Source organism: Myxine glutinosa, chromosome 7 (assembly GCF_964187855.1).
Source record: "Myxine glutinosa chromosome 7, kmMyxGlut1.1, whole genome shotgun sequence".
Lineage (NCBI taxonomy): Eukaryota > Metazoa > Chordata > Myxini > Myxiniformes > Myxinidae > Myxine > Myxine glutinosa.
This window is the reverse complement of record NC_136267.1, coordinates 101,299,054-101,326,508: the sequence shown is the minus strand read 5'-3', so window position 1 is coordinate 101,326,508 and position 27,455 is coordinate 101,299,054. Positions and strand designations below refer to the sequence as shown.

Genomic DNA, 27,455 nt, shown 5'->3' with positions numbered 1-27,455 from the left:
CACACATACATACATACATACACATACATGCACACACATACATGCATACACACATACATACACACATACATACATACATACATACATAAATACATACATACACACACACATACATACATGTGTGCTGTCCATCGGATGGATGTATGTTAGAGCAGGATACGAATCTGGCAGTACTAGTTGGTGTTGTTAGTGGATGTTAAAGATCCCATGGGGATTTTTGCAGAGTGTAGGTGAGTTATCGCCAGCACCCTGAACTTATTACAAATTCCTGCCAGCTCCAGACAAATGTTAGACCTGGCCACCTGGTTCGTGGAAGAGTTGTGCTCCATTTATTTCACTATAAACTTCTAGTTTTGTTCGTGAACTATTGATCGTGAATACAATGTTGCATAATATCCTGCAAAGTTATAGCTGTATTGTCTGTAATTTAAAGCCATGAAATTGTGTTTCAAACAGTACTGTTTCCAAGGTCTTCAAGTTTGGTCACCCCATATAATTTAATTGGTTAACTTTATCGTTGATAGTGAAGACAGAAAACGAGGTTTTTGTGAGACCAGAAAATCCATTTGAGAATACCTAAAATCCAAAGAAAATCCATTTGAGAATACCTAAAATCCAAAGAAAATCCATTTGAGAATACCTAAAATCCAAAGAAAATCCATTTGAGAATACCTAAAATCCAAAGAAAATCCATTTGAGAATACCTAAAATCCAAAGAAAATCCATTAGAGGAGTGTCGATCCAGATGGGAGTATATAAGAGAATGCAAAACAAGGATCCCATCATGTAAAATAAGGCACTATTCCACTAATAATAACAAAATAATAATAACTAATAATAACTAATAATAACAAAATAAGGCACAATATCCCACTCCTCCCTCCAGGTCTTCTGTCCAACACCATCTCTTATCTTCCCCCATCCAAAACCTTGATCTTTTCTACCCGCACTAATTCACCCCAGATCCACTTTCCTGAAATACAGATTTCCTTCCTGGAGGTCCTTGCAGTGTCCATATGTTATTTTACCTCTCCCCCCGCCCCCCCCTTCCATTTCCGCCTCCCCCAAGCCCTCTCCCTCCCACAGATCTCCCGATGTCCCTGCTCTCCACCTTGTGTCCCGCTCCCTTTATCATATGTTTTATGTGTTAGTTTGTCTTTTTGTGATCAATCTTAGCTCTTACACGAGCCTCGATCTTGAATACAAAAAGAAAAAGGAAAAAAAATGGCAATGTCTCTATGTCTCTTCATTTGGGATCGAAACCGCTTGGTTGACCACCACCAAATTCATCACTCGTGCTTGAGGTATCCAGGGTCAGGTCAGGAAATGAAATAAATGAACACTCCTCCACCCCCTCAATCAATATTCCCTATATTTTTCACCTTGTCCATAAACCTCATAAATAAAAATCCACTTTTACTTTACAAACACCATTACCCATCTATTGTTATTCAAGATATTTATATACGTAATGATTGGCTTGTATCTTTTGCTGTCCAACAAATGAAGTAGAAGATGCAGAAAGATGTTGACAGGTAGAAGAAGAGGAAGAGGAGAGAGAAGAGAGGAGAGAGGAGAGAGGAGAGAGGAGAGAGGCGAGAGGAGAGAGGAGAGAGGAGAGAGGAGAGAGGAGAGAGGAGAGAGAGGAGAGAGAGGAGAGAGGAGAGAGGGGAGAGAGGAGAGGAGAGAGGAGAGAGGGGAGAGGAGAGAGGGAGAGAGAATGATGAAAGAGGGAGCAGAGCGGAAGAACTTAGCACGCGGACAGCATTGCAAGCACACTACCAATTGTACATGTTATTCCCGGATTCTTCGCTCCTCTTTATAAAGCTTGTTCCAGCTTTTCTTTGATTTCTCTTTGTTTCTCTCTATGTCTACATCTGTCTTTCTATTTCCATTTTCTTTTTACACCCCCTTCCCCCTCCCCCCCCTTTATCCCCCTCCTAACTCTCTGCCCCGCCACCCCCTACGCCCCTTCCCTTCCTACTCTCCCTCTCCTACCCCCTCCACCTACCTCCCCTCAATCCCACACCTACCACTACACTCCTATATCCTCCCCACCCACGCAACCCTCATTACAATTCTATCTTCTCACCTCTCTCCCTTACCTCTTGCCTCCTCCCCTTCTCATGCTATCTTCCCCTTGTATCCAATTCCCTTCCTCCCCTCGCACATCGCCAGTGCATATAATGGTGCTGTTCATCATCCTCCCCCCCCCCCACCCCCCAACCTTTTCTTCAACCACCACCTCAACAGAGGTTTAATAACGTGCAGGCAATTCTCTCTCTTCTCGCCATTTCCCTTCTCTCTCTTTCCAAATGCTGCATCTTTGTTAACTCATCTTCCTCCGTCGCTTCCATCCTTCTCCTTATTACTGCCATCTGTCTCTTCTTCATGGCATGAGCAATTTCTCCATTCCTCCATAGCTAACTGAAAACGACTGCCAAAAAAAAGTCACTGCTGGCTGGGACGTGACCGTGTGATGGTCAAGGTGAAATTGGGCATTAGTGATGTTATTTAAATTGCTTCTTATTGGATTATGCTTGTGGAAGAGCAAGTCTATATTGCATGAAGTACATTTAATTACTGGTACGATAGTTGGGATTTGAATGGTGGAGAGAGGTGGGGAAATTGCACAATGGTGAGCAAACATACAGGGCTTTAAAGGTATTGACAATCTACACACACACACACACACACACACACACACACACACACACACACACACACACACACACACACACACACACACACACACACACTACATTATGGAGAAGCACACACAATACACACATAGACACATACACGATAACTTATTTTGTTTCTGCCTGTTTGTGCACGAGTATGGGTTATTAACTTATCTTTCTTCAGTTCCCGCCCCCTCCCCCATCTCAACATTGTGGCAGGGCATGACAACAGCATATGGCAAGCTGTCATTGCTGCAAAGACATTTGGAGGGCAAGGAATGAAACTGTTTGCATTAGTTTCAGTATGTATGAGGATTTCTACTGTCTCGTACATGTGTGTTGCTGTGTTTGTACACAATATATATATACAGTGCATTCAGAAAGTATTCAGACCACTTCACTTTTTTCACATTTTGTTATGTTGCAGCCTTATGCTGAAATCGTTTAAATTCATTTTTTCCCTCATCAATCTACACTCAATACCCCATAATGACAAAGAGAAAACAGGATTTTAGAAAGTTTTGCAAATTTATTAAAAAGAAAAAACTGAAATATCACATTGACATAAGTATTCAGACCCTTTGCAATGACACTTGAAATTTAGCTCAGGTGCCTCCCATTTCTCTTGATCATCTTTGAGATGTTTCTACACCTTGATTGGAGTCCACCTGTGGTAAATTCATTTGATTGGACATGATTTGGAAAGGCACACACCTGTCTATATAAGGTCTCACAGCTGACAATGCATATCAGAGCAAAAACCAAGCCATGAGGTCGAAGGAACTGCCTGCAGAGCTCAGAGACAGGATTGTGTCGAGACACAGATTTGGGGAAGCTTACAAAAAATCTCTGCGGCATTGAAGGTTCCCAAGAGCACAGTGGCCTCCATAATTCTTAAATGGAATAAGTTTGGAACAACCAGGACTCTTCCTTGAGCTGGCCGCCCGGCCAAACTGAGCAATCGGGGAGAAGGGCCTTGGGAAGAGAGGTGACCAAGAACCCGATGGTCACTCTGGCTGAGCTCCAGAGATCCTGTGTGGCGATGGGAGAAACTTCCAGAAGGACAACCATCACTGCAACACTCCACCGATCTGGGCTTTATGGCAGAGTGGCCAGACGGAAGCCTCTCCTCAGTGAAAGACACATGAAAGCCCGCTTGGAGTTTGCAAAAAAGCACCTAAAGGACTCTCAGACTGTGAGAAACAAGATTCTGTGGTCTAATGAAACCAAGATTGAACTGTTTGGCTTCCGTTTGGTACCAGGTGTTGTCGTTTTTAAAATTTATTTGCCGTTTGGTACCAGGTGTTGTCGTTTTTAAAATTTATTTGTAAGCATTTTTTGTCAAACTGTAATCATGTGCATTTGAAAAAATCATGTGCGGTTGAAAACATTTTGAACTTTAAAAATATTCATCTATGAATAAGAAACCGCCGGGAACCTTTTACGTATCCCCCTTTTACCCATTGAAACAACTAGTGACGTACCCGTGCTACACACGGGTGGGAGGCCAGAAGCAAACAGACAATGCAGAAACAGCGAATGCTAAAGCGTGAAACCAATAAATTCCACATTCCTGTAGCACCTTCAGTCGCACGTCAGACATGGACAGCAAGTTCGTGAAGGACTTCCATGAAAAACGTACCCGTTGGCAAACAAACGGGTACGTTTGTTCCATACCCAGTCAATGGCGAATCTGCATATCGCAATTTCGTGAATTCACGTTTAGAAAGTAGAAACCGTCATGGCATTTCGTCATTCAGTTGAACTCGATATCTCTTTTTTCATTCCAAACAGCATAACTCCAATCACAAATTAAATAACATTAATATAAAAAATAAACTTTTAACAACATTCGTGACATAAACAAATATTTAAATCCTGATGTGAAGTTCTGTATGGTTGGGTGAATACAATTACGAATTCAAAATCGTAATTGTATTCACTCAATGCCAATCATCAATTGATACTTTAACAAAACGATTAACACGATAACGTTCAACGATTTAACATTACGATTTAATGACGGTTGTATTAGTCTAGTAGGAAGACTAGGTCCCCCTGCACCACCCGGAGATATACTTCTAATCAGTTGTTTCTAGATTGGAAAAAATGTGTAGAAAATGACTAGCTATGGCCCCAAGCTGAAAAAATGTCCCACATACCATTTTTATGCAAATTACTGCTGCAAATTTTATGCAAAATTATGCAAATTTTATGCAAATTTTTGATGAGGAGTAGAGTTGAGGGGTCTTTGAGGGCTTCATCGAGGTGCTCTCGGTTGCAAGACTGGGTCATTCTGAGAAGCACAGCAGGGTCAGAGATCATGATGTTCTCCTCCTCAGTGAATCTCTCCATCAACAGCCTCTCCATTGCCTCACACACTGTTTTGAGGCAAAAGAGGGACTTTGCGTAGGCCTTTCCACTGAGAACACCTTTGAGAGATCCACTTGTTACTAGTTGTGCCTCAAAGAGAATCTCTGCATATCCAGAACCACGCATCTTGTGTCCAGTGAGCATCCCGATGTAGTTCATGGATGTGTGGAAGGGTCCAATCGTTACTACATGACTAGCAAATTCATTTGGCCAGCGCCAGATGATGGGAAGGGCTTTCATGCAGACACCCAGATCAAATGTATTCAGGACCCATCTCTGACCCACCTCAGCAGTTGCTGCCTCGGAACGCTTCAGTAGCTCACGAACAACTGCGTTGTCTGTGATCGGTTGGTGGATAGGCGTGCAGTAGTCGACTGTTGATTTGCTGGGTGGGGGAGAACCAGTTGCAGAGGTGAAACCCCCTAGCCCAGGCACAGGCTGCAGGCCATTGCCATGCCATGCAGGCACCAGGCACAGACCGATCACAGACAACGCAGTTGTTCGTGAGCTACTGAAGCGTTCCGAGGCAGCAACTGCTGAGGTGGGTCAGAGATGGGTCCTGAATACATTTGATCTGGGTGTCTGCATGAAAGCCCTTCCCATAATCTGGCGCTGGCCAAATGAATTTGCTAGTCATGTAGTAACGATTGGACCCTTCCACACATCCATGAACTACATCGGGATGCTCACTGGACACAAGATGCGTGGTTCTGGATATGCAGAGATTCTCTTTGAGGCACAACTAGTAACAAGTGGATCTCTCAAAGGTGTTCTCAGTGGAAAGGCCTACGCAAAGTCCCTCTTTTGCCTCAAAACAGTGTGTGAGGCAATGGAGAGGCTGTTGATGGAGAGATTCACTGAGGAGGAGAACATCATGATCTCTGACCCTGCTGTGCTTCTCAGAATGACCCAGTCTTGCAACCGAGAGCACCTCGATGAAGCCCTCAAAGACCCCTCAACTCTACTCCTCATCAAAAATTTGCATAAAATTTGCATAATTTTGCATAAAATTTGCAGCAGTAATTTGCATAAAAATGGTATGTGGGACATTTTTTCAGCTTGGAGCCATAGCTAGTCATTTTCTACACATTTTTTCCAATCTAGAAACACTGATTAGAAGTATATCTCCGGGGGGTGCAGGGGGACCTAGTCTTCCTACTAGACTATATTTGGATATTATCAAACCCGCGCAATGCCGTCATCTGTCCACTTCCGCATTCACGGCAGATTCATAATTGTCATCAATATCTAAACAGTATTTGTAGAATTTCAATAAAAGCCACATCACTGTTCATATCGGTAAATATTATTCCATCGTGTTTGGAAAAACTGGAAAATTGGAAAACTTGGAAAAACAATATAGCCTATTTTACTCCCAGCGGTCCCAGGAATACCCACCCAAAATATTGTTGCGATCAGTTGAGCCATTTTTGTGGTACCTTCGAACGGACAAACGGACATTTGGTGAATTATAGTAAGATGCCGCGGCATACATTCACGGGATTTTCATCGACCTTCACGGGTTTTCGTCGACATTCGCGAGTATTGTCTCGCCATTTCCAAGACTTTCATCAACCTTTGCGGATTATCTTCGACATTCTCGGGATTTGCGTCACCATTCATAGATTTTGTTTGCCGTTCGCGGTTTGGTCCTCTCTATTCATGGATTTTCACGACCCAGGAACCTATCCCCCCTTTTTTCATTGAAACAATGCTCCGCTATTCGTGGGTTTCGCTATTCGCGGATTTTCCAGGAACGTATCCCCCGCGAATAGCGGGGTCCGACTGTATATATATATATCGCGGGGTCCGACCGAGTCACGAAAAGCCACGTATAAAGAGGAGCAAACCGCGAATGGCGAGGAAAAATCCACATATATATGTATATATATATATATATATATATGTATATGTAGTTGGGTTTGAATTTTGACCCATCTATAAACTGTCCTCCCATTGCTTCACATGTGTGGTGATTCATCAATGTCAATGTATGTGCCGTTCCTCGGATTGATGTTAAACTGGCGTCCTATCTGCTTGTACAAGTATATATTATATATGGATGACAAAGGGAGAGATTAAAAATATGGGAATTGTAAAATCGTCCTCTTCCTCAGGGTCACCTCCACAGGCAAGCACAATGTAAAGTGAAGTGTTTGCACTCTGCCTGAGCTCTTGTAATCCTTCCACTACATATTGGCCATTTTTGCTGACATGATAGAATTCTGTTGTAGACCTGCCATGTAATGAAGGTCCTGCTGTTTTAAAGTGTCTTAACTTCGACGATGGTAAAATATCCAGCCGATTATGGCCCAGTATGTCTTCATTTTTTATAACTATTGCTTTTTTCTTGCATGTTTATCTCTAAGCGTGACTATACCAGTACCGTATACATATTTTCTATTCTACCTCTATCCTATTATCTTTTGTTTCTCTCTACAAATATTATATTCTATCTTTCTGGATAAAATGGATCACTCCCTAAAAAGATAGTATCACTCACACACACACACACACACACACACACACACAAACACACACATACACACACACACACACACACACACACACACACACACACACACACACACACACACACACACACACACACACACACACACACCTCTTCCTTCTTCTGGAACGAGGAGGTTATACGAGGAGGGTAGTAGAAAACAAAAAGGAAAAAAGAAACACTTTAGGTTATCTGTCGTGAAAATTTTACAGAAGAGCTGACGTTTCAGGACTTACCCTTCATTGGAGCAAGCGATGAGGATTACGGGTTTGGAGGATGGAACCTTCAATATCTCTACAGACTAAAATATCTCTTTTTATTTATTTTTCCCCCTTTTTAAATTCCTCCCCTTAACACTCTTACCAAGTTGCCATTTATTTAACCTGCAAGAGGCAATAATCTATTTAGATGAAAGCTGTATACAGAAATATTCACCCTGCAAGAAAGGAGAAAAAAATGATCCCCAGCTTTTCATAAAAGTATATTCAACATTCAATTCGTAATTACCTCCGCCACCAAAGGTGGATGGAGGTTATGTTTTCACCCTTGTCTGTCTGCTTGTCAGTTTGTCTGTCTGTCTGTCCGTTTGTGAACAAAATATCTCAAAAAGTTTGTTGACGGATTCAGACAAAATTTGGCAGAGATGTGGCGTATGTGACAAAGACGAAATGATTCGATTTTGGTGAAGATCCGGATTCGGATCCGGCTACTAGGATTTTTAAAGTGATTCTTCACCATTAGGAGATCGGGCCAAAAACGATACATAGCAGGATATCTCAAAAAGTTGTGAACGGATCTGGACGAAACTTGGTGGACCGGTTGGGCGTGTAACAAGGACGATTCGATTAAATTTTGGTGAAGATCTGAATGTGGATTCGGATATGAGAATTATTTAATTTTTAAGTGATTCTTCACCATTGGGAGATAGGGCCAAAAACGATACATAGCAGGATATCTCAAACATTTATGGATGGATTTGGACGAAACTTGTTGGACAGGTTGTGTGTGTGACAATGAAGAAGCGATTCAATTTTGTTGAAGATCCGGGTCTGGATCCAGGTAGTATAATTTTTAAAGTGATTCTTCACCATTGGGAGATAGGGCCAAAAACGATACATAGCAGGATATCCCAAAAAGTTGTGGACGGATGATTTTGATTAAATGTGATTCTGTGTTGTGATTTTCTGGTCTACTCTGGGATACAAAACGTAAACTGTTCACCTGGAGGAGGTATGCTCTCTAATAAGTGCCGTTCTAGTTTTGTGCATGTTAAACTCAATTAAAGTTCCTAAGCAGAGCTGGGTTAAGTCAGAAAATTGAGTTCCCACTGGATAACCCAGACAATTGGGTTATTTTCGCAAGCAGAGCATCAAGCTGTCTGGTAGCCATGATTGTACAGGCTGGTCTTGACAAGAAATTGACATGGAAATGGTAAAACGCTGTCAAACTCACATTTAAGCATGCAATTTTCAGGAAAAGCTTTTGCATATCGACAAACAAAGTTTTTGCACCTGGTGCCATTTATATCAAGCTCCTGCCCACATCGGGATCCTATTCTCATCGTTTTTGAAGATGGCAGCTGCAATGCTGGTGACGAAGCAGTTTTGCAAATGTAGTAGCTGTATCCCTATATGGCCAACTTTTCAAGTTAAAGGCCATCTACACATTAAAATGGATACATTTTTGGCACCTCTTCCATTTGCATGGACAATATCGCATATATTACCCTTCTCCTTCTCCGGAATGGTCTTTTTTATCTCCTAGTAAAAACTCTGTTTTTCCAATATTTTTGTTTCTGTTTTGTTTCTGTTTTTCCAATATTTTTTCCAATATTTTTTCCAATATTTTTGAAAATATCCATTAAAATGGATACATTTTTGGCACCTCTTCCATTTGCATGGACAATATCGCATATATTACCCTTCTCCTTCTCCGGAATGGTCTTTTTTTTATCTCCTAGTAAAAACTGTTTTTCCAATATTTTTGTTTCTTTTGTTTTGTTTCTGTTTTTCCAATATTTTTTCCAATATTTCCAATATTTTTGAAAATATCCATTAAAATGGATACATTTTTGGCACCTCTTCCATTTACATGGACAATATCGCATATATTATCCTTCTCCTTCTCCGGAATGGTCTTTTTTATCTCCTAGTAAAAACTGTTTTTCCAATATTTTTGTTTCTGTTTTGTTTCTGTTTTTCCAATATTTTTTCCAATATTTCCAATATTTTTGAAAATATCCATTAAAATGGATACATTTTTGGCACCTCTTCCATTTACATGGACAATATCGCATATATTACCCTTCTCCTTCTCCGGAATGGTCTTTTTTATTCCTAGTAAAAACTCTGTTTTTCCAATATCTTTGTTTCTGTTTTGTTTCTGTTTTTCCAATATTTTTTCCAATATTTCCAATATTTTTTAAAATATCCATTAAAATGGATACATTTTTGGCACCTCTTCCATTTGCATGGACAATATCGCATATATTACCCTTCTCCTTCTCCGGAATGGTCTTTTTATCTCCTAGTAAAAACTCTGTTTTTCCTGTAGCTTAACAAAATATCTTGTCTTCCCTTTCTCCACTATTCTCATCCTCTTCCTTCTTTTTTCAAATGTATTTTTCTCATTTTTACTTCCCCCTTTGACAGAAGGAGTACGTAAATTGTGAATTGGATACTTACATGGACTTTGCTGCCTTTTGAAGGATTTTTCAGGTTCTGGATAGAAACTTAATCCATTGTTTGAATATTACGCTACCCTACCACATACTGCTATCAACTGGAAATGGATAGTGTGTGTGTGTGTGTGTGTGTGTGTGTGTGTGTGTGTGTGTGTGTGTGTGTGTGTGTGTGTGTGTGTGTGGCATACTTTTGTGTCTATCAATTACATACGAATTAAAATATCCATAAACAAAACCCAGCCAAGGGAGCCCTCTTACTCACTGAAGGTCACTCGCAGTCCCCTCTATCACTCCCGAAGGATCGTCAAACAAACTCACCACCTATTTCCTTGGTCATCCACTGGAAGCCGTTCATTATCTTAATCTTCTTGGTCTCGGCATCAGCAATGGCCTTTCCTGGGCTGACCAAATAGCAATGATGACCTCCAAAGCCACCTACAGACTGGGCTTCCTCTGTTGATCCAGGTTTTCTTTTTTCTTTTTTGCTTTTCAATACAAGGTCATGGAAGAGCTAACACACATAACAGATTGGGACATATAGTGGCCTTGGATAGCACTTTGTGAGGAAAGAATAGGACCCTGGAGAGTGGGGGTTAGGAAGGGCTTAGAGTAGAGGAAGAAGAAGACCTATCTTAGCCCACACAACGCATGTATCCTGTTTCCCTTAAACCAGAGGTAGGGTTGTCTAAGTACGAATATTAATGATATAACTGTCTCGAGAGCCTACGTGTTTGGATACGTGTTTACCTGGGGCCCGTTTCCCAAACCATCACACTACCTTGAGAACAGAATATGCACCACCAAACTTGGCAGACATAATGGGTTGGGTGTAATAATTTTAAGGGGTAGTTTGTGGTCGGGGGTCGAGAGATTTCTATATCAGGGTCCGGCTATTCACAGGTGTAAGGGCCGCAGTGATGCAAACAACAATCTCTAACCTGGTGGAGAAAGTATCATGTACATAAGTGTTTGGTGGATCGCTGTTTGTATTTGTTACCCTCGCCAGAGGAGAGGGTAATTGCATTTGTGTCCATTTATTTGTCTGTTTGTCTGTATGTTTGTTTGTTTGTTTGTCTGCACAGATCGTGAGTATGCTTTTTCTCTGAAACCGTTGATCTGATTACGAATAAATTTTCACCATAAGAGCGCCTCCTCCTGTAGAAGTTTGTAATGATAATTATGACGTCATCGGTCATGTGGTACAGGCGCCATCTTGGAAAAAAACGAAAATTGTTGCACCTCTATATCTCTAAAACCACTCCATGGAATTTTTTTGGAAGCATGGCTCGTTGTCAAGTATTCCCCATGGGGAACAACATATATTCATGATAATGTCCTAGAGGTGTTCATTTGCTTTGTACTGTGTACCCCTTCAGGTGGTTTAAACGTCAGACGTCAGAACCCTGGTGTTGGGCTAGCGGCTAGGGTGCCGGCTTAGGATACCTAGGATCCTGGGTTCGAATCCCGGTCGATTGCTGAATTAACGTCCAGGGGGGTTGACTCAGCCTGTCATACCTTCCGAGGTCGGCTAATTGAGTACCAGTTCACTGGTAATTCCCTGCTTGTCGTTAAAGGCGGCAAAAAGGGTTGGCGTCAGGAAGGGCATCCGGCCGTAAAACATTGCTTCAAAAATGGGACCAATAAAACAACAACAACCACGGTGCCCGAAAAAGCCCAACCCCCGCTTGCGGGGAAAAATGGCCTCTAAAGGTGGTTTTTTTTTTTTTTTTTTTTTTTTTGTGTACCCCACCCGGAGAATAGCGGAGATTGGCCCTCCCCCTTCCACAGATCTACCGACGTCCCTGTTCTCTACTGTTGTCCTTGTGTGCTTCCCCCTCTCTCCCTCTCTTGTCTCCTGCTCCCTTCATTGCATATGTTATGTGTCTGTGCATGTTTTCATGTTCAATGTGTTAGCTCTTGCACGAGCCTCGATTCTGTATACAAAAAAAGAAAAAAGAAAAAAGGAATTCGTGCCTTTATTATGACGTCATAATTAGACAAGTAGAACGCTTTATCCGATTCGTTTGAAATTTCTTGAGCATGATCTACACAAAAATTGTATGGGAAAATCAAATTCATGACATCACCGGTCAGGTGGTTCGGCAGCCATATTGCATTAAACATAAATCTACGTAGTCAATAAACCACACAAACATGTCCTGGCGATGGTTTGCGATCTCAGATTGATCTTTCTTGTTTTGTTTTGTAACACTTTCCTTGAAATATTAAATACCTGCACTGCTTTTTCTTTACGATCAATATATTTTATCGACATAATGTGCAACAGCACCTACTTGTGGATGTGATGCCTATAGACTATAGAGCCTTTGGCTGCTTGCCTGCATCATGTTCTGGGGGCGTGGCTGTGCCACTGACGCAGTGCCCCCATTACCGACAGCTGAGGTGGAAACTTCCTCAAAAATGAAATTGCGTTTGATGAAATTGCATGCGAAATCACCTCAGACCTTTGAAAATGCATTTCATACCTCAGGCAATTTGCCATCATTTAAAATATTATTTCGAACTCCTTTAATATGGTCCTCATTTATTCACCTTTTCTTACTGAACAGGAATCTGCAGGACCTGTGGCGAAATTCTGTTGTTTAATGGGATCTTGTAATTTTTATCACAGTATTGTATTCTTGTGTTGTATACGAGAGACACATTTGCCACTTTTGGTGGGTTTTCCAAATTTTTTTTTCAATATCCAACATATGCTATTCATTTTACTCACCTCTTCTTACTGAACACGAATCTGTGAGACTTGGGCCAAATTCTGCGGTTTAATTGAATTATGTGCAATTTTCACTTTTGGACATTGTTATAATAAGATGATTATTTTTTCTAACCGTGAGGCCTACATATTCCCACTTGCATTTTTGGTTCACGAGTTATCAAACAGAGTGACCACTATATTCGTCATGGGTGTGTGTCTGTGTGTCTGTCTGTCTGTCTGTCTGTCCGCAGCATAACTACCCGATGATATCATCCGATCTTGATGAAACTTGGGTGGGAGGTTGATATCATGATCTAGTTGTGTCCTGCCTAGAGTGGGCGTATTGCGCCCATTGTGGGCGGAACGACGCCGGAAAAAGATGTCTTTTTAGAGGGTAATCGAGTTCAAGCTACATCTTCTCCGAAGGGTTTGGTGGAACCTGACAGGGGTTTCGATATTTGGTTCGGCCAATGTCATGTGTTTAGCCCCACGAAGCTCGATTTTTCATTTTCGCCCCAAGGTCAAGGTCACAAGGTCACGAAATTTAGAAAAGTCAATTTTTGATGGTTTTATTACATTGTTCACTTCCTGATAGAGTGAAATGTCGTACATGATCTTATATTATCACATACATCATGAAATACAAGTTTTCCAACAAATTTCAGAATCTTAGACCTTTGACCTTTGAAGGTCACAAAGGTCAAATTTTCAAAGTTGTCGGAATCGAACCGAATTTTCGGTATTGTGTAGCTAACTAACCTCATAACTGATTATACATTATTTCCTATCTCATTTCAAGGTCAGTAACCTTCGTTTTGACATTTCCGGGCCAGCACCACACACAATTACGTACGGCTGGCTCTTAAAGGCCTGCGCATGCAGCACATTGGGGCCCTTTGTAAATAGGCATGTACACCGCATGTCGGGGGCCGACACCTGCCACGTCGGCCCCGACCCCCCAGTCCGGGCCTGTTTCGGTTATAGTCCGTCCTTTGTCATTGAATACCGCTCACTCGTGAACCATCGTCGTCTCCTGACTTGTTAAATTTACACTGATTTGGATATTTTCCTTTACACTTCAAGGCACTTCACCACAAAAAAAAATTGAACTGATCTTATGTTTCATTTTATCATTTTTGTGACAAGAACAAGGGAGGGTGGGAATAAATATATATGTATATGTATGTATATATATATATATATATATATATATATATATATATATATATATATATATATATATATATATATATATATATATATATATATATATATATATATATATATATATATATATATATACGTATATATATATATATATATATATATATATATATATATATATATATATATATATGTGTGTGTGTGTGTGTGTGTGTGTGTGTGTACACACACAATTAATCGCCTGAAGTTTCATGTACTATTGGAATGTACCCTTCGGCCCTTTAGATTGCCGAGGCCCCTTAGACCTTTGAATTTGAAGACCCCGAAGGCCCCTAATGACCTCCAAGATCCCGAAGACCTAGAAAACCCAAAATACCCAAAAGACCCAAAGGACACAGAGGACCTAAAATACCCAGAGAACGTAAAATACCCCGAGGACCGTGAAGACCCAAAAGACCACGAAGACCCCAAAAGGCCTCAGGACACAAAAGACCCCAAAGACTCCAAGATACCCCAAAGACCCAAAAGACGCCAAGGACCCAAAATAAACAAAAAACTCTGAGGACCCAAAATACCCTGAAGATCCTTAAAGACCCTTAAGGACCCTGAAGACCCAATGATAATTTTTAAAGTGATTCTTCACAAGTGCTGTGCTGAGAATCACTTTCATCTGCAGCTTCTGCTTTCCTCTCAGGGCTGGCTCCCCCACCTCAAATCTTCCTCAGCTTGACGCCATAGAAACCATGGCCTTCAAGATAATTGGATCTCCCGTGAAAAAGTTGAGTCCTTGGGCCTATCACTCTCCCATTGCAGGCAGGTTGGTGGTCCCTCTGTCTTTTTCCACAACTTTGCTGGTCTTTCACCCTCTGCTCTTTCTCTTTCGCCTTCCCAACTCCCTCGGTTTATGCAGGGGGCATGAGTTCCACCATCAACCTCCTTCTAGTGAAACTCCTAAAATCCAGAGTCGTTGCTCACCTCCACTTATTCGTTTTTGTTTTCTCCCACCTGTTGAACCAACTTCCACATTCTCTTCAATCTCATTCTTCCCCCCAGATCTTCAAGAAATCTGTTCACCACCATCTATCTTCCCCCATTCCAAAACCTTGATCTTTTCTACCCCCGCTAATTTTGATTAAATGTGATTCTGTATTGCGATTTTCTGGTCTACTCTGCGATACAAAACGTAAATTGTTCACTTGGAGGAGGTGTACTCTCTACTGAGTGCCGATCTAGTTTCTATCTCAGTCAACCCAAATCGACCTCCAAGTCCACCTTCATTCAAACTTCCAGTTTTTCCTTCCTGAGAGGCTGCTTCTGTACCTACCCTGTCCATCCCCTCTTCCCTTATTTGTCCAAGTATCCCTCTATATTGTTCCTCAATCCTACTGTTGGTGTTTCCCCCTCTTTCTACTATTCATTTTGTTCTGTTCCTTCCTGTGTTCCAGCTCTTCCAACGAGCCTTGTCTTTCTATACAAAAAAGAAGCCCCATGGAGAATTAAATAGGGGTGAGTGGAGAGGGTTTGGGGAATGGGGTGGTTTGTGAAGGTAGTAGGGTTTAGTGGGGTTTATTGTTTTGAGAAAAGTTGGTGCAGAGCATGTGTATCCCCCTCGTGCATGGAACTCTTTCGCTTGTTTTTTTTTAACTCAACTGGACTACCGGCCAGTTGAGTTCATCACATACTGAACCCTCCGGCGTCCGTCGTCTGTCGTCGTCTGTCGTCGTCTGTCGTCGTCTGTCGTCCGTTAACTTTTCGACGTTAACACTCCAGCGTCCACAAATATCAACCGATTCTGATCAAACTTGACATGGAGCATCCTTACCCGAAGGACCAGGTTGGTATTACATTTCAGCCCGATCCGTTGAAAAATGGCGGACTTAGGCGACCATTTTGTTTTTGGTCATGAAAACGACGTTAACACTCGAGCGTCCACAAATATTAACAGATTTTGATCAAACTTAGAATGTTTAACCCTTACCACACAAGGTAGGTTGCTATTGCATTCCAACCCGATCCGTCACAAAATGGCCGCCATAGGCCGCCATATTGTTTTCAGCTCCGAAACGACGTTAAGACTTTAACGTCCACAAATATTTATGGATTTTGATCAAACTTGGTGTGAGAGACTCTTACCACACAAGGTAGTCAGTTCAGTTGAGTTCTGCTTCCCTGGAAGCTCTAGTTCTTGTATAACTCCAAAGTTATGCAGCCATTTGGATTATCAGCAAAGATGTTGAATGTTTTTGCATTGCTCTTCAGAATTCACACAAGTGTTTTTTTGTCATTCTCAACTAAATCGATCCCAAAACCAGGCGTCACTTCCTCAATATGAGCCTTTTCCAGGCCAGTCCAATATTCTTACGCAATTCTTCTCTTTACCTTTAATCAATAGTTTCACCACATTTACTGTTAGTGATAATTTTCTCGCTAGAAAACAAATGCTTCACCAGATAAGTAGTGTGTCTAAGGCAATGGTGTAATGGATCATCATGTACCTGTATCTCTCATCAGTCAGTTTGCCATTTTTGTGTCGATTACCGGACACCATTGAATGAGATTGCAGAGGTGAACCTTCATTGAACCTTCGCCATGCCTCAATGTGGATGTTATACATTCACGAGAATACGAGTACCATTCTCATCTCCTCTAATGAAACTGCTGATAAATTTTTCCGAATGATATCAACTTAGATTGATATCTAATTAGGAATACACATCTTCAACTTTGCTTATTACAAAGTGTTTGTTGACCATTGTCCACATTTACCTCCACCACCAAAGGTGGATGGAGGTTATCTTTTCACCCCTTAGTCAGGTTCACTATGTTTTTTCGTTCAAAATCATGGTAGATTAGCAAACCTATACATTTTTGGAAACGTTATTACATGGAAAATCTGAAAATCAATGTTTACATTTGCCAATTCCGACCAATTCGATTCGACCAATTCGACCATTCGACCAATCGACCAATTCCATTCGACCAATTCGACCATTCGACCAATCGCTTCGATCGACCATTCGACCATTCGACCAATTCGATCGATTCGATTCGATTCGATTCATCGAATTCGATTCGATCGACCATTCGACCAATTCGATTTGCCAATCAATTTGACCGACCTTTGCTTGTGTGGAACGGACTGTGAAAACGATGCGGACTATATTGTCGGATACGACACACAGGACAGTGATGACGAACTCTAAATGGCATATTCTGTAATCGTGTATGTTTGATGCCATTGACTGCCTGTGTATATTTTGTCATTGACTGCCTGTGTAGATGTGAAGTTATACTGACTGCATGTGTATATATGATTTTGCTGACTGCCTGTGTATGTTTGGTGATATGAATTATTGTGACACATTTTGATGTTATTAACTGCCTGTACAAAATGATAACATGTATTTGATTATGCAACTTATCGCGAATATAAAGACAGTATTTTGCAATTCAAAACCTTTGATTCGTGTCTTACCATTCCCCATAGCACTAATTTGGTTTTTAGGGTAATTAGAGGCAGAAATAGAACAAAATATGTATTTTACAGTGGCCATTTTGAAAATCCAAAATGGCCGCCATACAGGTATCTCTCCAAATGTAAACAATGATTTTTAGTTTCCTTATGCTATAACCTTTCCAAAAATGTATAGGTTTGCTAATCTACCATGATTTTGAACGAAATATAATTTATTGACATAGTGAACCTGACTACCTGTCTGTTTGTCTGTTTGTCCGTTTGTGAACAGGATATCTCAAGATGTTGTGGACGGATTTGTATGAAATTTGGTGGAGAGATTTGGTCTGTGACAAGAACGAAATGATTAGATTTTGGTGAAGATCTGAATCCGGATAGTATAATTTTTAAGTGATTCGACCTCATTGAGAGATAAGGCCAACACTGAAATATAGCACGATATCTCAAAAAGTGAACGACGGATTTGGAGGAAACTTGGTGGATAGGTTGGGACTGTGACAAGAACAAGCCAATTCGAATTTGGTTCAGGTCCGAATCCAGATCTGGCCTATCAGTGAGATACAAAACATAATCTGTTCAGCCTGGCAGAGGTACTCTGGCCTGGCCTGGCAGATCTCCACCGAATGCCGTTCTAGTATCCTTTTGGTTTGGTCCTCTAGTATGCTCTCCTTTTTCATCAAGCTTTCTGAGGAGCTCTACTTCCATTGGTGTGCAGGACATTTGATTGTTGCACTAAGTTCACCCAGGTGCGCACATGTATACAAATGCACACAGGTTCAAAACAATAACAAACGCTTTTCTACAACTGCTGTGCACATGCCTACACTTTGTAATACCAGTAAGCAAACTTTCTCATAACCTTTCCATCCTCATCTCTTCCATCATAACCTTCCAATTCGACTTCCCTCATTTCCCCCATCAAACCCCCATTAACTACTACACTCATTAAAGCTTGGCTTCATTAAAGATTTTGTTTCTAACCACCCAACCCTCTCTGATTCTGCCCCGTGCAGCTCGCAGACATTAATCAACACACACCCTGCCCTACATTTCACTTTCTCCTCTCCATCCTATCCCTCTTTTCACTCATGTCAGGACAAAGTTGAGCTCCATCACTCATTGGCCTATAATTATGAAGCAGTTACACAAGGGAGCATTGCCTCGTATTTAACAAGTTGTGGTAATACGCAGAAAGGAAATTGCCATGTGCAGTCATCCAATAAGTCAAGTTATTACCTGCGCCACCAAAGGTGGATGGGTGTGTGTTGTTTTCACCCCTGTCTGTTTGTCTGTTTGTAGGTTTGTTTGTGAACAAGATATCTCAAAAAAGTTGTTGGTGGATTCGGACGAAATTTGGCAGAGAAGTAGTTTATTTGACAAGGACGAAATGATTAGATTTTGGTGAAGATCTGGATTCGGATCCGGCTACTCGAATTTTTTAAGTGAATCTTCACCATTGGGAGATCCGGCCAAAAACGATATATAGCAGGGTATCTCAAAATGTCATGGACGGATTTGGACGAAACTTGTTGGACAGGTTGGATGTCTGAAAAGGACGATTCGACTTGTTTTTGGTGAAGATCTGAATATGGATTTACATATGAGAATTATTTAATTTTATAAGTGATTCTTCACCATTGAGTGATTGAGCTAAAACCAACATATAGCAGGGTATCTCAAAAAATTATGGACGGATTTGGACGAACCTTGGTGGACAGGTTGTATATGTGACAAGGAAGAATCGATTCAATTTTGGTGAAGATCCGGATCCGGATCCGGCTAGTGGAACTTTTAAGTGATTCTTCAACATTGGGAGATAGGGCCAAAAACGATACAAAGCAGGATATCAAAAAATGTTGTGGACAGATGATTTTGATTAAATGTGATTCTGTAATGTTATTTTCTGGTCTACTCTGGGATACAAAACGTAAACTGTTCACCTGGCGGAGGTATGCTTTCTCCTGAGTGTCGTTCTCGTGTCGAGGACACTGGAAGCTTCAGTAAGACACTCCTTATATACATGATGTTCCAAAAAGACATGGACAACCTTGGTTGCTAATATATTTAGAACCACAAATGATACAACAATACCCTTTCGTTTATATGATACAGAAACTCAGTTTTGTGCAAACATCGCTTCCTCTATGAACATGACCTTTTTCTGGTAATCTTCGTCATCCTCTATGCGATTGAGCATTTCCAAGGCAAACGCCTTGCGTTTGGGTCTGTCATTTGGTTTGAGTTCCTGCTATTGAGTCTTTTATGCAAAATCCTGTGAACAGTGGTGGTTGGTAGTCCCAGTTCTCTGGGTGTGTGTCGGATTGATTTTCTGGCACTTTGTTGAAATGATTCACGCACTCGATGTCTGCTGCACTTGTGCTTGGTCGACCGGTACTTTTCTGTTTCTGACAACTTCCAGTCTCCTTAAAACTCGTGTACCACTCTGATACTAGCCCACAATGGCGGATTCATTGCATACCTTGTACGGAAATTACACTGAACTTGCGTGTCTCGTTTCGATGAACCATTCGACACACTGAGCCATTTCCTGCGGAGTCGCCATTTTCGTTACATTAAACTACCAGACCTGAGCATAAAGAAAACTTTATGAGTTTCTGTATCATGTGAAACGAAGGGTATCATTGTATCATTTGTGGTACTAAATGCATTAACAACCAGAGTTGGCTAGGTCTTTTTGAAACACCCGTAGAATGCACACATGATTGATTACGTCCGATATATATATATTCTTTGTTTTTCCCGCTCATGGCCTTTGCTGCATTTGCTGACAAAAGGAATTTTGAGTTGCACTCTTAATTGAAGGTTTCATTTTGATGTTTCTTCCTGTTACAACACCAAAAGCAGATGGCGTGGGCCATTATTATTCCTCACGTTACAATTCATTATATCATGACATTTCAGCACGTCGCCTGCCCAGCTGTCAGAACATTGCTCATTTAGGGTTACAGCATCATTGTACTAGTCTGGCCATGAGAATAGGGCAAGAATCAGCTGGATGTACAATTTGTCCACAAATTTTATGATGTGTTTCCACAAGTTTTTTTTGTGCCTTCACCCTTCGGAAGATTAATTGTTTTCATCATACAACTTGTATCTTATTGCTCCAATAACGTATTGCAAATCACCTCTATGAATAGGAGCAGAGGGAAGGGTGAAGGATTGGAAAATTCCAGTGAACCCCTCACAATGCCTGGCTCTTTTCTTCATCAACCTGGCTCTTTTTTCTTTAAATTAAGCAATGAATCACCAAGCCTGTCACGTGATGTTTACGTCATCAGTAAATATTTCCCTCTCTTAGTTTTTTTCACCACAATCTAGGTTTCCCTTGTAGACAGTTCTGTAATGATATGTGTCGTTTGTATAATAGACAATTTTCTAGTAATGATACATAGCCAGATCGTTGAGACATATGCAACTAGGCAACCAATATGCATTCATAACAAGACACTATTAGATCAATTTTGATTGGCAATCAGTCCCAAAATTGTTCATGGACATGGATTTGATCAAGAATGCACAAACGGTTTTTCAAAATCAATATGTATCTTGCAAACATGTACTTTAACAACTGAGAGGAGTCAACATGGTAGCTAAGACGTAGCTTACTACCTCAGATGTACTGGGTGTGATTCATGACAAACTACCATGTTGGAAATTTTCAGGCAGACATATCAATAGGTGCTCCATCCTTTGGCCTGACCATGCTTGGTATCAAGTCTGCTAGCATTTGTTGGTGGACGATGCAGATCCAACATTGTCTCTCCGCAACAGTACGCCCATTGTAGTCCAGCCTAGCTCGCCACACTAGCAACAGACCCAGCGTATGACCGTGGATGAAAAGTTGTTGCACTTCTCAGATAATTGACCGCTATTAATTAATAATTAATTGATAATTGACAACCAGGCCAGTGAAGTATCCGGACATATGAAAGACTTGCCACCTTTCTGTCTTTCTTTCACAATTATCCTTCGTTTTCAAAATGCAGTTTAAGATTCCAGAGCTTTTCCTTTTTCACGTAATAAGGGCCTCATTACCTCCATGATTGACAGACAAACAGACAGACAAACAGACAAGGTGAAAACATAACCTCCGCCCACCTTTGGTGGTGGAGGTAACAATGTCTTCCCTCTAAGGGATAGTGTGGGATAAAGGGTTAGGAGTTAAAAGGGGCAAGGAAAAGAAAAGGTAAGATCGGTGATATATTATCGGGTTTCGGGATAGGTAAATAAACAGATTGACAGAAAACACTGGAGATGATTGCAACAGTTAGTTTATGATCTCACGATAATCAACTTGCATCTACCCAGTGCCATGTTAAACTCCCCTGCGAAATGCTGACTGTTCTGCAAATTACACTATTATATAATTTGCAGAACTGTTTAATAATTTTTATATTTATTTGTTTCTCATTCCATATATAATTTGCAAAGTGTCTGTGTTTGTTTGTGCATTTGTTCGTTTTTGTGTTCGGCAGCACTCCAAATCCTGCTTCCTCTTCCTCCATTCCATAAGGCAGTTGAGCCATCAGTCCCAAAACTGTTAGATATATGCAACGTCTCCTCTACTTTCCTCTGCTCTCTGCATATACATCTCCTCTACTCCCTTTATAATAAGAATGAATAGTCCCAAGTGGGACAGACACTCGTCTCCTGATGGAGGATGGTCAAATGGAATATTAAGGATCTTCAGAGTCTTGAGGGTTATTAAGGTTGTAAAGTGTATAAGGGGTCTTTTGGGTCTTAAAGAGTCTTAATGGATCTTAGGGTTCTGAATGGTCTTAGGGGCCTTAAGATTTTACAGGGTAGTATGGGTCATAGCGATTTAAATGTCATTAGGGGACTTATAGGTCTTATAGTGTTTAAGGGAGTCTAAAGTGGTCCAACGTGTCGAAGGGGTCTCAAAAGGACTAAAATAGTAAAAGGGCTGAAAAGGATGAAAATGTCTGGCCCCTCTCTGCCTCACCAATCCCAACTCTCTGCCCCAATTACAACTCTATGCTCCCCCATCCCAACTCTCTGCCACAATTACAACTCTATGCTCCCCCATCCCAACTCTCTGCCACAATTACAACTATATGCTCCCAAATCCCAACTCTCTGCCCCAATTACAACTCTATGCTCCCCCATCCCAACTCTCTGCCCCAATTCCAACTCTATGCTCCCCTATCCCAACTCTCTGCATCAATCCCAACTCTCTGCCCCCTCCCCCTTATCCCACCTCTCTGCCCCAATCCCAAATCCCAACTCTCTGCTCCCCCCCCCCCCCATCCAAACTCTCTTCCCCCCCATCCCCAACTGTCTGTCCTCCCCTACCCCTTTCTTTCCTCCTCTTCAAAGCAAGAGGGCATTATTGATGTTAATATCAGGTTAAATTTTAATCAAGAGATTGAATTAAATAATGATTAAGATAAAATTAAATTAAGAGGATTAAGAGGTCAAAAGTAAATAACGAGAAAACATAGATGATGGAATCTCCCAATATGTGATGCCCATACAAACCTAGATTACATTTCGAGTTAATTAGCTAATTATCTCACCACCTGGATGGAAATTTTTAAAAAGGGCTCCATTAGTTTTTGCACATCGATGTCATGAATCATCAAGCCGAGTTTCAAAACGATCCGTTGGGTGCCTCGGAGGATTAGGGGGGGGGGGGGAGATATGTTAATGGACCCATTGCTGGATAGAAGGAAGGACTGATTGACGGACATCGTTTATGTCATTAACAGCCCCCCTCGACTTCGTCATAGACGAGTTAAATACGATGTTTATTGTGAAAAAGACGCTATAGCCGAGTGGTTAACGTTGCTGACTTGTAAACTACCAGAGGTGGTATGAACCGAGACTAAGCAAAGTTCAAAATTTCTTTCTCTTCTTTAATGTGAAAAAGCTTTACACACTGACATGGCTCCATATATATATATATATATATATATATATATATATATATATATATATATATATATATATATATATATATATATATATATTGTTGTGGTTTTGAGAGTGTAAATATAACATCATTAGAGGTTAAAAGTTTGCCCCCCATAGTTACTCCACAAGCAACACGTAGGCCCATTAGGATTAGTTATGTCATAGTATGTGTAAGAGTAGGCAATTTCCCTAGTAACATCTGCATTGTGTAAAGAAATAATGAGCTTAGGTCCTTTTCATTTTGCGGCCACCCTCCAATCTCCATCATGGGCATAATCGATCCCGCGCCCCATTTGGCATCCCTCAATTTGTTACGCTTTGGGCTACCCGCGGCAGTTTGTTATGCTTTGGCCACCAGCAGCGTTCGCTGCCCTTGGTTTCACTCGAAACTAGTCAAATGACACGAGGTAGGCCTGGAAAGAGGGAGGAGCGCGAGGTCGAGGTGTGGCCGTGTCAAGCAGCACGTCAAAGGCGGTGACGGTAAAGGCAACAACCAACCAGGGCTCGGTGGGCATGGCTTGATAGGGCGTGGCAAGAAACGTCTGGAGAGTTCGAGAGGGTTCCAAAGGCGTGGCAATAAAACCCTTGGCGCGAGGCCCCCACCGCAGTTGAGCTGAGGAGAGGAGATCAGATGAGAAGGGAGAGGCACTCGGCGAGTTCACCTGAGATGAGAAGGGGGTCACGCATCGCGAGCGAATGGTATTGAGAGAACGCATTGAGCGACTGAAGAGCGCATTGTTCGCGGTTATTGGAACTGTTCGCTTATTACGTATGCGGCTGAGCCGCGAGTGTAACTGCCAAAGCCGGCCTACCGTTGCCCTGTGATAGTCCCGCACACGCCAAACGACACGCGGAGAGCTCCTGCCGTCTGGTTCATCTGCTTCGCGGTGCGAGTTGGGGACTGGAGAACGAGCTACCTGGACGCCATTCCTGGACCATCGACCTGTTCATCTGCAACCCTGTGTGAGTGTGTCTGAGTGTGACGGGCCCGTTTGTCCAGGGATAAGTTAAGACTGTATAAGGCTGCATGGTGTGTTGTTCTTCTTTATTGTACAAAGTGTAAATAAATCGTGTTATTCCTTTCTTTCAAATTCGACCGTTTCAGTCATTTCCTTCATTGGGTAAGCATGGCACGATTACGAACCGCTTGGATTGGGTTATTCATTGCTAACGGCTCGGGTCACGGGTCGCTACCGCTCGGCGTTTCCACTAACACCCGTGATTCTGGCGGGGCTTATTTCCTCATTTCCGGCCAGCGTTAGTACTTAGGTAATAGCGAATTCATAGTCCTAACACCCTATTTAACGCTGTCTGGGAAGGACGTCATAGGTCCCGGGTCCCGTCGGCTAGTATATGACAAGGGGACTAATCCCCCCTTTGTAAGGGGAAAGGCCGACGCCGAGATCCGCAACAATATATATGTATATATATATATGTATATATATATATATATATATATATATATATATATATATATATATATGTATGTATATATATATATATATGTATATATATATATATATATATATATATGTATGTATATATATATATATATGTATATATATATATATATATATATATATATATATATATATATATATATATATATATATATATATATATATATATATATATATACAATATACATATATATATATATATATATATATATATATATACATATATATATATATATATATATACATATATAGTTATTAAATCAGTTTTCCATGACCATCATGTGCTTTTCCCCCTAATATGCATCTTATTCAAACTGGTTTGGTTAACTTTGTCACTCTTATAGTCCAATTGGGGGATAATGTAAATGAGTGGCATCATCAATGGCTGCTATAAGAACGTTCCCAAACTTTGGAGTAGCTCAGATTAGAACTTTGTATTTGTCTTTTGTAAAATATCGATGCATGTTCTGTACTTGATGTAGGATTTTAGGTCCAATTTCATGAATGTTGGTGTGGTTCAACATCAGAATGTATTTAGTCCCACCATGATAATTTTCCCAGGGCTCCCCTCACCCCCGCTACATGTTTTCCTTTCCTGGACCCATATCTGGTACCAAATTATCTACATAAGCAAATACTTTGTGGGAAATGGAATATGATGAATGCTTTGATGATGAGGAAGTGGACAAACTGCTATCCCCGCCCTCCTCTCACCACTCACCTCCTTGCATTTGCACTCAGAATACTTCTGTGCAAACGAATCCCACTTCTACAATCATAGATCCATCAGCATATCATATTTATCCCCCTACACTTCTGTGCAAACTAATCCCATTTCTAGATCTAGAACCATAGATCGATCCACAAATGCCTATTTATCCCCCTACGCATCTGTGCAAACTAATCCCATTTCTAGATCTAGAACCATAGATTGATCCACAAATGCCTATTTATCCCCCTACATGCCTGTGCAAACTAATCCCATTTCTAGATCTAGAACCATAGATTGATCCACCATTGGCTATTTATTCCCCAACACATCTGTGCAAACGAGTCCCATTTCTAGATCTAGAACCATATATTGATCCACAAATGCCTATTTATCCCCCTACACATCTGTGCAAACTAATCCCATTTCTAGATCTAGAACCATAGATCGATCCACCGTTGGCTATTTATCCCCCTACACATCTGTGCAAACTAATCCCATTTATAGACCTAGAACCATATATCGATCCACCATTGGCTATTTATCCCCCAACACATCTGTGCAAACTAATCCCATTTCTAGATCTAGAACCATAGATTGATCCACAAATGCCTATTTATCCCCCTACACATCTGTGCAAACTAATCCCATTTCTAGACCTAGAACCATATATCGATCCACCATTGGCTATTTATCCCCCAACACATCTGTGCAAACTAATCCCATTTCTAGATCTAGAACCATAGATTGATCCACAAATGCCTATTTATCGCCCTACACATCTGTGCAAACTAATCCCATTTCTAGACCTAGAACCATATATCGATCCACCATTGACTATTTATCCCCCAACACATCTGTGCAAACTAATCCCATTTCTAGATCTAGAACCATACATTGATCCACAAATGCCCATTTATCCCCCTACACGTCTGTGCAAACTAATCCCATTTCTAGATCGAGAACCATATATCGATCAACCATTGGCTATTTATCCCCCTACATGTCTGTGCAAACTAATCCCATTTCTAGAACTATAGATATATCCACCTATGACTATTTATCTCCCCAGCACTTCTGTGCGAACTAATCCCATTTCTAGATCTAAAACCATAGATCGATCCACCATTGGCTATTTATTCCCCTACACATCTGTGCAAACTAATCCCATTTCTAGATCTAGAACCATAGATCGATATACCATTGGCTATTTATCCCCCAACACATCTGTGCAAACTAATCCCATTTCTAGATCTAGAACCATAGATTGATCCACAAATGCCTATTTATCCCCCTACACATCTGTGCAAACTAATCCCATTTCTAGATCTAGAACCATAGATCGATCCACCATTGACTATTTATCCCCCTACACGTCTGTGCAAACTAATCCCATTTCTAGAACTATAGATATATCCACCTATGACTATTTATCTCCCCAGCACGTCTGTGCGAACTAATCCCATTTCTAGAACTATAGATATATCCACCTATGACTATTTATCTCCCCAGCACGTCTGTGCGAACTAATCCCATTTCTAGAACTATAGATATATCCACCTATGACTATTTATCTCCCCAGCACGTCTGTGCAAACTAATCCCATTTCTAGAACTATAGATATATCCACCTATGACTATTTATCTCCCCAGCACGTCTGTGCGAACTAATCCCATTTGTGGATCTAGAATCATAGATCGATCAACTTATGACTATTTATTCCC

The 27,455-nt window shown here is 41.0% G+C and overlaps 1 protein-coding gene across 5 annotated transcripts in view; it reads left to right on the top strand.

Moving 5' to 3' along the window:
- LOC137431622 (limbic system-associated membrane protein) overlaps positions 1-27,455 on the top strand; it is a 442,918-nt gene that overhangs the window by 233,561 nt on the left and 181,902 nt on the right. The window lies entirely within an intron of this gene.